The following is a 12015-nucleotide window of genomic DNA, read 5'->3' as shown; positions in this document are numbered from 1 at the left end:
AAATAATAACGCCACCAGTTGATGTTCAGCAAAAATCGATTTATTCTCTTCCTAGTTATATATTATGCAAGTGGAAACCATATTGACTTCCGAAAACGATACCATAGTTCTGTTTACTATATCCAACTTATTACGTTTTTATCAGCAAATTCTTAAACAAATTGTTAAAGGTGGTGCACTTGAACAAACTTTAATTGATTTACAAAAGACCAGTGAAGAGATTTATTTAAATTCACTTTCAAATAAAGTGCGTAACATCTTGCAACGTCCAGCTCTAACTCGCTAAAAGTTTAGTAATTCGTACCTTTAAACTAGTGTGAAGTGTCCTCACTACTCGAAGAATTATCTGAAAAACAAGTTGAAAATATATACCAAATATATCGTGAACATCACAAGAGCCCTCTCTAACGCGTATTTGACGTAGACGTGGTGGTCCAAAAACTAGATTCACTTCTATAAAATTAGTTTATTTTCAACTGCACGACGTCGTCTTCGTCGTATTTTTGGATTGTCATTATTTCAGACGTTACCGCTGCATCATTAACATCAGCCTTTCAATCAAAAATTGCAAGAGCAACAACAACAAAAGCTACAAATACAAAACAATTAAAGCCATTGCACAATACATTGTCTAATTTCATCAATCAATTTTAAAGCCATTGCACAATACATTGTCTAATTTCATCAATTAATTTTAAAGCCATTGCATAATACATTGTCTAAATTTATCAATCAATTTTAAAACCATTGCGACAAATATTTGGTGAGCTGTATCTAGTATTAATATTATTTATATGTATCTGTATATGTATAAAAATAGATTAATAATTTGGGTTTTGTAAACGCTCCTTTCCGGACATTTTTATTTCTTCCTATAATATAATTTTTGTAGTTATTTCTATTAACAATGTTTCATTCACCATCAAATAATATACGTACATCTACACCACGAAATCAAGTTAACGATTCACTTATTGATTTGGATAATGAAAATTATCAAAATGATTTACCAAATCCATATGTGAATCAAAATAATGAAATTTTTGCTACATCGGTAAAACTTCCCCAATTTTGGACTAATTGCCCTGAAGCATGGTTCATCCATGCTGAAATGCAATTTAGTCGAAAGAACATTACTCAGGAAGGGACAAAATATGAATATGTCATAACAGCACTTCCACAGGATGTAATTATGACAATTCTTGATTTTATTCAAAATCCTCCTGAAAATGAAAAATTTTCTGCATTAAAGAAAATTTTAATTGAACGGCACGCATTAAGTGAGAATGCCAAATTAGATCGAGTGTTATCCGATTCAGAAATGGGAGATCGTAAACCTTCTGAGTTTTATCGGTCTCTAGTGCTACTCTCTGGAAACAATTTTAGCAAAGAAATTCTTAAAAAGCTTTGGATAAGGAAGTTGCCCAAAAATTTAAGTATTATTCTTACTAGTTCGAATTTGAATGAAATAAGTGAATTAGTTAAATTAGCCGATAATATTTGGGAAGTTTATAATAAAAATGAAATAGCCTCGGTTAGTAATTTTCCAAATTCTAAAAGCGAAAATGCAATTATTTCAAATTTGGTTCAAACAACTAACATGATATGCAAAAATTTTGAAAAATTGTCATTAGAGATCAGTGAAATTAAAAATCAGATGAGTCAAAATTATTCAAGGTCCCGATCTTTTAGTAGGAATCGTTTTAGAAGTCCTTCTAGATATCGATCAAAGTCTCGTGACAACCCAAATTGGCTCTGTAGGTATCATTATAAGTTTGGTAATCAGGCTTTGAAGTGCGAACAACCATGCGCTTTTAAAAATAATAGTTCGTCAAACTAAAGTTATCCGTTGTTACGGCGACAAACAACGGACATTTAGACACCTTTACACGTCGCTTATTTATTTTTGATAAAACAAACAAACTTAATTTTTTAATAGATAATGGAGCAGAAATTTCAGTGTTTCCGGTTTCAAAATCTTCTAGTTCGAAAAAGTCATCAGATATTATTTTAACTGCAGCTAACGGTTCAACGATTTCGACATACGGTAAAAAACTTTTAAATATTAATTTAGGACTGCGTCGCGAATTTCCGTTCACGTTTTTAATAGCGGATATAGCTAAACCAATTATCGGTGCTGATTTTTTGTGTAAATATGGTCTCTTAGTTGATGTTAAACGCAAATGCTTAGTAGATCCGATAACAAGTCTTTCAGTTAACACAATTTCATGTGTTTGCAATGTTTCGCTACCAAAAGTTTTCGCTGTTGATAACAAATTTACAAAGTTACTAAAAGAATTTCCTTCTTTATTTTCTGAACCAGATTATTCACAACCAGTTAGACATACAACAGTTCACAGATTAGTCACTGAAGGAAATTTGCCATTTTCTAAACCAAGACGTTTAGACCCCATTAAATTCAAAGTAGCTAAAACTGAATTCGATTTTTTAGTAAAGACAGGGATATGTAGACCTTCTAATTCAGCAGTAGCATCTCCTTTACATCTTGTACCCAAGAAGGAGTTAAATGACCGGCGTCCTTGTGGAGATTTTAGAAGATTAAATGTCGTAACAGTTCCTGATCGTTATCCTTTGCCCCATGTTCATGACTTCAACATGAATCTAAGAAATAAGAAAATATTTTCAAAATTAGATTTGGTAAGAGCTTATCACCAAATTCCAATGGCAGAAGAGGATATCTATAAAACTGCAATCACTACGCCTTTTGGCATGTTTGAATTTGTACGAATGCCTTTCGGGCTTAGGAACTCCGCGCAAACTTTTCAACGATTTATTAATGAAGTAGTTAATGATTTAGACTTTGTTTTTACATATATTGATGATCTCTTAGTGGCAAGCGAAAATGAGGAACAACATTTCAAAGATCTTCGCGTACTATTTCAGCGCCTAACGGAGTACGGTTTAAATATAAAACCAAGTAAATGTACTTTTGGCGTAACAAATGTTGACTTTTTAGGACATAATATTTCTGAAACGGGAATTAGACCCTCAGAAGAAAAAGTTTTAGCCATTCGAAATTTTGATCGTCCAAAATCTATTAAGCAGGCACAAAAATTTATTGGTATGGTTAATTATTACCATCGATATATACCAAAATTAGCAGAGTTTACGACAGTTATCTATGATTTAATTAATAGAACAAATAAGAAGCGAGGCAAGATTTTAATTTGGGACGATACATCTAATAAAGCTTTCGAATGCATTAAAGAAAAGTTTGCATCTGCGATATTGTTAAATCATTTTAACAAAGATGCAAAAGTTTCTTTAAATGTAGATGCATCCAATACGGCAATAGGTGGTGTCATACATCAAACGTTTAATAATAAGTCAGAACCACTTGCATTCTTTTCGAAGAAATTGTCTCCATCCGAAATTAAATATAGTGCATTTGATAGGGAACTATTAGCTATTTATTTGAACATTAAACATTTTCGTTACCTTCTAGAAGGACGTGAATTTACGAATTTACAGTTTTCACAGATCACAAGCCTCTTGTATTTGCTTTAAATTCAAAAACAGAACGCAGTCCAAGACAGACTAGACATATGGAATTCATTGCTCAGTTTACGAATGACATTAGGTATATTAAAGGACAAGAAAATGTTGTAGCTGATACATTATCTCGTGCGTTTGAAGTAGAAGCGATTAATAATTCGGACATTAATTTAAAAATTTTACAAAGTGAACAACAACAAGACAGTGAATTAAGCAAACTTACCTCAGAGCAAACATTTTTAAATTTGAAACTAATAAAAATTCCTGTTCTTAACTTTAATATATGGTGCGAAGTGTCAGGAGAAAATCCTAGGCCTTTCATTCCAAACAATTTAAGAAAAATAATATTTGATATGTTACATGGGATTTCACATCCTGGTAGTAGAGCTACACGTCGTTTGATAGTTAAGAAATATTTTTGGCCTAAAATGAATAAAGATATTAATACTTGGTCTAAAGAATGTATAAGTTGTCAAAAATCGAAAGTACATCGTCATACAAAATCTCCAGTTATGAAAATTCCAATTCCAAAATCTAGATTTGAACACATTCACTTAAATATTGTTGGACCCTTACCTGTTTCAAAAGGATATCGTTACATATTAACTATAATTGATAGATTTACACGTTGGCCAGAGGCATTCGCACTAAGAGATATTTCTGCAGTTACGGTTGTAAATAAATTTTTTAAAGAATATATTTCACGTTTTGGAGTTCCATTAGAAATAACAACAGATCAGGGATCTCAATTTACTTCAAACTTGTTTTCAGAATTAACGAAACTTCTTGGAAGTCATCAAATAACAACTTCTCCTTATCATCCCCAAGCTAATGGAATGATAGAACGTTTTCATAGACAGCTTAAATCTTAAATAATGGCCAGGAATGGATCCAGAGATTGGTATGAAGAGTTACCAATAGTACTTATGGGTTTGCGATCGATTTTTAAAGAAGATATTTCAGCAACACCGGCTGAAATGGTTTATGGACAAAATTTAAGATTACCTGGTGAATTATTTGTTTCAACTACAGAGAATATAACTTCAACGGATGTTTTAAGTAGTTTGCGTGAACATTTTAAAAATTTTAAATCAAATTTGGAACATCATCAAAATTATAGTGGTATTTTTGTTCCAAAAGATTTAAAAGATTGTCATTTTGTTTTTGTACGTATAATAAACAAACATTCCTTGCAACATCCGTATGAAGGTCCTTATAGAGTTATTGAAAAAGATATTAAAAACTTTAAAAATTGAAATAAACAATGAAATTAAATCTATTCCTATTGATCGTTTAAAACCAGCAATGATTGATAAAATACAGATACCTAACACAAAAACAAAAAAGAAAGTTACTTTTAATTTATTTAACATTAAATCTCCGGAAGGGGGAGTATTGTAGGGTTATATTTATATTCAACTTTAAATGTACCTACTTTAAATAAATTGTTTTTTTTTTGTTCTTGTTAATTTTTATTTTTCAATTGTAAAATATTGTCTTTCAAAAAATTTTCATTCGGTTGAAATATTTAAAAACGTTTTGTAACATACTTTTAGGAGCGGTTAAATAAAAATATTTTATAAAAATAAATAGTGCTTATTATTAAATAGTGATTTATATATTAAATACCACATACGCCAATTGGGAACTCAGTCGTATATAGAAAAAAAAAGTACAGAGATATCCACAAAAATGCGTCGGACTCCTGTGCCAGGAATTTTCCGGTGAATCCCTTTCTTCAAATCAATTACCCTAAACCCGCAGTAGAGAGCAACCTCCTCAGGGAGACGCGCGGCACTCTATCTTAACTTTGATCTGTATACAGTAACAGGTTAAACTCTTGCCTATCCAGAATCAACCCCGACATACATAATGTATGTCCAGCTTGTAACGTGTCCCTACATGACAAAATCTTTTCAACGCCTCTAACACCCCTTTCTGCAAGTTTCCTTGTACTTCCGTTGGAGGATATTAATGACAATTCGCGTGGTACCGCCTATTGGATGGGGCGAAGCACTGCTACAACAACAACAACATGAAGTACAGTGTAATATTATTGCTCTAATCACCGCCCGACTATAGATTTACGTCCCGGCAAAACACTATGAAACACGCAGTCTTTGAGAAATCCTCATATACTGGTGAGTTCAGCCTAAGTCTCACCACAGATAAAACTAAAAATACTTATTGCTGTCTTCTTAAGATACCCTCGTATCCAATCCATTCTCTTTGTTGATTTGTAATAAACTTAATTCTTTCGAAACGCGTTACCTATAAAAATGGCGCCCAACGTGGGGCCCGCTGATGTGGTTTTGATCGCTAAGCTCGGCGCATAGTTGATAATATATTTGATCAAAAACAAGTTGATTCAAAACAGATATTTCGATAAAAGGATGCTATAGACTGATTCGAAACCCTTAAAAAATAAAATAGTTGCAAATTATCGTCTGTGAATACGAAAATTTAGCTAAAATAGTTTTTCTTTTTTTTGTATTTTAGTACCTTGACATGCAAATTTTTTAAATTTATTTTATTATTTTGGTCTTCAGAAACTTTATATTACCTTATTTTGCTTACTCATAGTTTGAAGAAACGCGAAGCTTACTTTTGAGAGACTAATATTCGCTTAGCAGACAAAACTCATTCAAAGCTCAAAAGTACATTAGAAATAAATGTGCAGTTTCTCAAGACCAAAAAAATTATACATCAATTTTAGAAACCAGATGGCAAATAACTAAAGTACAATAAATAAACATTTGAAATTTTAGTGGATCCCACGTTGGGCGCCACTTACTTAATTGGCGGTTAATCGTTTAAACGCTTTTAGCCGTCCAACAAGGCGCACCAGTCGCATCTTCGCTTTTCTAGCTGGCGCCAATTGATCACACCAAGGGAATTTAAATCGTTTTCCACCTGGTTCATACAGCGAAGTGGGGGCCGCCCTCTTCCCCTGCTGGGCGTCACCAGCAAAATCAAAATAGTGATACATACATTTTGACATTTGATTGTCCTTCTGTATTTAGAGCGACCGCCGTGGTGTGATGGTAGCGTGCTCCGCCATCCACACCGAAGATCCTGGGTTCACGCCCGGGGCAAAGCAACATCAAAATTTTAGAAACAAATTTTTTCAATTAGGAGACATTTTTTCTTAGCGGGGTCGCGCTCGGCAGTGTTTGGCAAGCACTCCGAGAGTATTCCTGCCATGAAAAGTTCTCAGTGCAAACTCATCTGTCTTGCAGATACCATTCGGAGTCGGCATAAAACATGTAGGTCCTGTCTCGTCAGTTTGTAGGAAAAAAGAGGAGCACGACGCATATTGAAAGAGAAGCTCCGCCTAAAATCTCTTCGGAGGTTATCGCGCACATTTATTTATTTTATTTTTTATTTAGAGCGATGAGAAAAAAATTGTTCCGAGACCCTCCTAGCATAAACTTTAAATTTAAGGGCGTTCGTTTGTAATTTTTCTTTCGACTTAGTTAAGCAAACAAAAAAGAACGAATGAGGACTAATTTATTTAAATATTATTGCGTCACTACTTTTATCTTTACCGTACAAGATTTAAGTCCATATGTAACAGTTATTTTCGAACATATAAAATAAAGGTTATGATTGAACTGGTATTCATGAGCTTTTCTTCAAAAAGTCGGTAAGTTAAAAATAATTAACACTTTGGGCAGGGAAGTATTCAGCGAACGAATTTCTTTGAACTAGAAAAAATACTAATGAAATAGGTAGAGATGATACGATACTAGGTTAGGTTAGGTTGAACTAAAAAAAATCAAATGGCGGGAATAAAAAAATGTACCCCGGACAGCTTTTAAACCGCAGTCGCCCTTTAAAAATTAACTGGTGGTCCAAACACCGACTACGTGATCTACAGTATTTCTCACAGAAAATCTTTCTGCATATATGTATGTGTAATGCCCGCTTTACATCGACTATTTTACTGCGTTGCTTCGCCTGATAGAAGAGTTCAAAGTATGGCTGCAAATTTATGCTACACAAGTTATGTGGTTTGTTAAGTTGAGATATTGTTAACTTAAGACGGATTCACAAAAAACACTTTGCTTCGCTTTGGTAGTATGAATGCAGCATAGGACAAAAATGAAACGCATTCCTTCGCTTTCAATCGACCAACAAGTTTATATAACGCCAGATTTATACAAAACACTTTTCGCGTTGCTTTACTTTGACGTTTTAACAGTACCATGCGTTTACAAGATCTTTTACCTCGCTTTATGTTTCACAACCTTGTGTAGCCAGATATAAGTGTGGCCATACATTGAGCGAATCTATGAGGCGAAGCAACGTAACAAACCTTTCTATGCAAATTCGGCATAAGTCCGCCTTTCTGCTGCTGCCAAAGCGGCATAAAAAATACAATAACCACAATAACAATAACAACTTTCCACTGTTTTTCAAAAATATCTCTTGATAGAAATCTTTGATTTCTGCCTTCGTATTATTGATATCGAGGCCAAAGTGTCTATTTTAATGCATGTCCCGACATTTTTGGATGTGGTTAGCAGTCAACAACTGTTGTAAATTATGTATTACAAGCAAGTAAGGAAGGCTAAGTTCGGGTGTAACCGAATATTACATACTCAGCTTAGAGATTTGGAGACAAAATTGTCTTTTTCATGGATACATACAAATGGTAATACTTAAAAGTGGAGCAACATGCCTAGGCTATCTTTCTTCAGCTATCAATTCGTTTTATTTGAATATTTTTTTAAATATGAAAATTTGGTTAAATCTGAACGCATTTCTTTACCACTTTTTTTTTTAAATTGTAGACCAAGGGTGACGTTTTTTTTTTTTTTTTGAAACGATTTCCCTGATCCTTTGTCAAATAAGGGAAAAACACCATGTAGGAAAATGAACCTAGGGTAACCCTGGAATGTGTTTGTATGACATGGGTATCAAATGAAAGGTGGTAATGAGTATTTTAAAAGCGACTTAGTTCTATAGATGGATGCCTTTTCGAGATATCGCCATAAAGGTGGACCAGGGGTGACTTTATAATGTACGATGTCGGTACCAAATTAAAGGTATTAATGAGGGTTTTAAAAGGGATTGGCCCTTAGTTGTATATGTGAAGCCGTTTTTGAGATATCGACCAAAATATGGACGAGGGTGACCCAGAATATCATCTGTCGGGTACCTGCCATGATTCCAAAGGCTTTTGATTTCATCCTGCAGAACTTTTTCATTTTCTTCTACTTAATATGGTAGGTGTCACGCCCATTTTACAAAGTTTTTTCTAAAGTTATATTTTGCGTCAAAAAACCAATCCAATCACCATGTTTCATCCCTTTTTTCGTATTTGGTATAAGATTATTGCATTTTCTTTTTTTCATTTTCGAAATTTTCAATATCGAAAAAGTGGGCGTGGTCATAGTCGGATTTCGCCCATTTTTAATACCAAGGTAAAGTGAGTTCAAATAAGTACGTGAACTAAGTTTAGTAAAGATTTTTGTTCAAGTTATCGTGTTAACGGCCGAGCGGGACAGACGGTCGACTGTGTATAAAAACTGGGCGTGGCTTAAACCGATTTCGCCCATTTTCACGGAAAACAGTTATTGCCATAGAAGCTATGCCCTTATCAAATTTCACAAGGATTGGTAAATTTTTGTTCGACTTATGGCATTAAAAGTATTCTAGACAAATTAAATGAAAAAGGGCGGAGCCACGCCCATTTTGAAATTTTCTTTTATTTTTGTATTTTGTTGCACCATATCATTACTGGAGTTGAATGTTCACATAATTTATTTATATACTGTAAAGATATTCAATTTTTATACTCAGCGTGCTTTGCACACAGAGTATATTAACTTTGATTGGATAACGGTTGGTTGTACAAGTATAAAGGAATCGAAATAGATATAGACTTCCATATATCAAAATCCACAGTGTCGAAAAAAAAAATGTTTTAGCCATCTCCGTCCGTCCGTCTGCCCGTTAACACGATAACTTGACTGAATATTGAGATATCTTCTACATGAGCTTATCTGGACCCAGAATAGATTGGTATTGAAAATGAGCGAAATCGGATGGTAACCACGCCCGATTTTTATATATATAAAATTTTGGAAAACACAAAAAACCTCATTATTTAGTAAATATACACCTAGAATGTTGAAATTTGACGTGTGGACTGATATTGAGACTCTTGATACAAATTTGAAAAAAAATTTAAAATGGGTCTGGTACAGCCCACTTGTGATAAAATCAATTTTACAAATATTATTAATCATAAATCAAAAATCGTTAAACCTATCGTAACAAAATTCGGCAGAGAGGTTGCCTTTACTATAAGAAATGCTCTGAAGAAAAATTAACGAAATCGGTTAAAGACCATGCCCACTTTTATATAAAAGATTTTTAAAAGGGTCGTGGACGAATAAAATAAGCTTTATCTTTGCAAAACAGAGCTTTATATCAATGGTATTTCATTTCCCAAGTGGATTTATAACAATAGGAAAAACGTCAAATTTTAAAAAATGGGCGTGGCACCGCCCTTTTTATCACTAAGCAATTTTCTATGTTTCGGGAGCCATAACTCGAAGAAAAATTAACATATCATAATGAATTTGAGTACACATATTTTCCTTATCGCAGAAACTATTTCTAGTAAAAATGGACGGGATCGGTTGAAGACCACGGCAAATTCGATATAAAACAAGTTTAAAAGGGTCGTAGACTAGAATAATAAGCTATAATTAGCAAAAAATAGTTTTGAATCAATGATATTTCTCTTATAAGTTGTATCGTAAGAGGAAATGGGGACATTTTTTTTAAACGGGCGTGTTATGCAGAAAAGTAATTTATCTGAAATGAAATGTGCAATTAAAACTCACGCTGAGTATATAATATTCGGTTGCACCCGAACTTAGACACCTTTACTTGTTTGTTAAAATTTTACATAAAATTTTTTTTTTTAAGTAGGCGTGTCTGTCATCCGATTTTGCTAGTATTTATTTAGAACACATATAGTAATAGGAGTCACCTTCCTGCCAAATTTCATCATGATATCTTCAACGACTGCCAAATTACAACTGAGTCAATCCATATGAAAACGTCTAATATTAGCAAAAATCGTTGCTGACTAGTCTCGGATTTCGCTCAAACTTTGAGGGACACTTCTTTAGGGTAATAAAGGAACAAATTGACACACATTTAATTTTTATAAGCACTGGTTTCGGACTGGTCGAATTTCAAAGTTTGAAAAACGTAATTTTTAGGCTTACCCTATTATAGCTGTAAAAATGTTTCTATTAGAGATATGCTTACAGTCGATGTGGCGTTTTAAAGGTAAAAGATAGTAGTTTGTTTAAAAATAAATAATAAATCATATGGCGAGTATCTAGAATTAAAAACCTGGTACTGAAAATACGTAATTTTTTTCCTTTTTTTGTCAATTTTAGCTGGCTCTGGCGTCTTCACTGTTTCAAGTAGCCACTCAAATTTTTTCAGAAACTAAGGCGGCCACCGTGGTGTGATGGTAGCATGCTCCGCCTATCGCACTGTATGCCCTGGGCTCGCACCCCGGGCAAAGCAATATCAAAATTTTACAAATAAGGTTTTTCAATTAGAAGAAAATTTTTCTAAGCGGGGTCGCCCCTCGGCAGTGTTTGGCAAGCGCTCCATGAAAAGCTCTCAGTGAAAACTCATCTGCCTTGCAGATGCCGTTCGGAGTCGGCATAAAACATGTAGGTCCCGTCCGGCCAATTTGTAGGGAAAATCAAGAGGAGCACGACGCAAATTGGAAGAGAAGCTCGGCCTTAGATCTCTTCGGAGGTTATCGCGCCTTACATTTATTTTTTTTTATAAGGGTACATATCCTAGAAGAAAATAACTCATCCATCGGCCAAAAAAACCCACTCCTTATAGATAAATTAATATCTCGAAATTTTTAAGTTTTCAAAAATCGTGTTATCCATAAAACTCCTATTAAAAAGTCACTTAGAGAAATTACCATAACATTTTGTGAAAAAAATGAAAATTTGAATCTCATACCGGGACGAGCAATTTGCTCATGCTGCATTGAAAACTTAAGCAAAGCACATTTTCAAGACATTAATTGTGAAGTGTCATTTGAACCTCCATATGAGACACTAAATTCCCTGAACAAAAGATGTTCAATTCTCGAGGAATCATGGATTCCTCCAATTCAAAAATTAAGTATGCCCCAAAGAAAAAGAAAAATCGATGAAAAAGTGTATCAAATATCAAGGAAGATACGAAACAAGTTACAATCATCTTTAGACTATTTGGAGTTGATTGAAGAAATGAAAAGTAAATTTAAGGCTTCGTCAACGTTCGATGAAAAATATCAAATTTTAACTTTATTGCCAAGGAAGTGGACAATTTCAAAAATAAAGACAGAATTTTGGTGTAGTGAATATCTCATCAAAAATGCTAAAAAAATTAGAGAAAGGTGCGGAGTATTAGGGAAGCCTCCAAAAAAAGAGAGTCGGCATCAGTTGAAAAGTGAAA

General features: G+C 33.7%; 1 protein-coding gene across 7 annotated transcripts in view; it reads right to left on the bottom strand.

Annotated features, from left to right (window-relative positions):
• The window catches only part of CYLD (ubiquitin carboxyl-terminal hydrolase CYLD), a 50034-nt gene that overhangs the window by 1276 nt on the left and 36743 nt on the right, over nucleotides 1-12015 (bottom strand). The gene's annotated exons all lie outside the window — the stretch shown is intronic.

The sequence above is a fragment of the Eurosta solidaginis genome, chromosome 2 (genome assembly GCF_040869045.1).
Source record: "Eurosta solidaginis isolate ZX-2024a chromosome 2, ASM4086904v1, whole genome shotgun sequence".
Classification (NCBI taxonomy): domain Eukaryota; kingdom Metazoa; phylum Arthropoda; class Insecta; order Diptera; family Tephritidae; genus Eurosta; species Eurosta solidaginis.
This window is presented reverse-complemented; position numbering and strand designations above follow the sequence as displayed.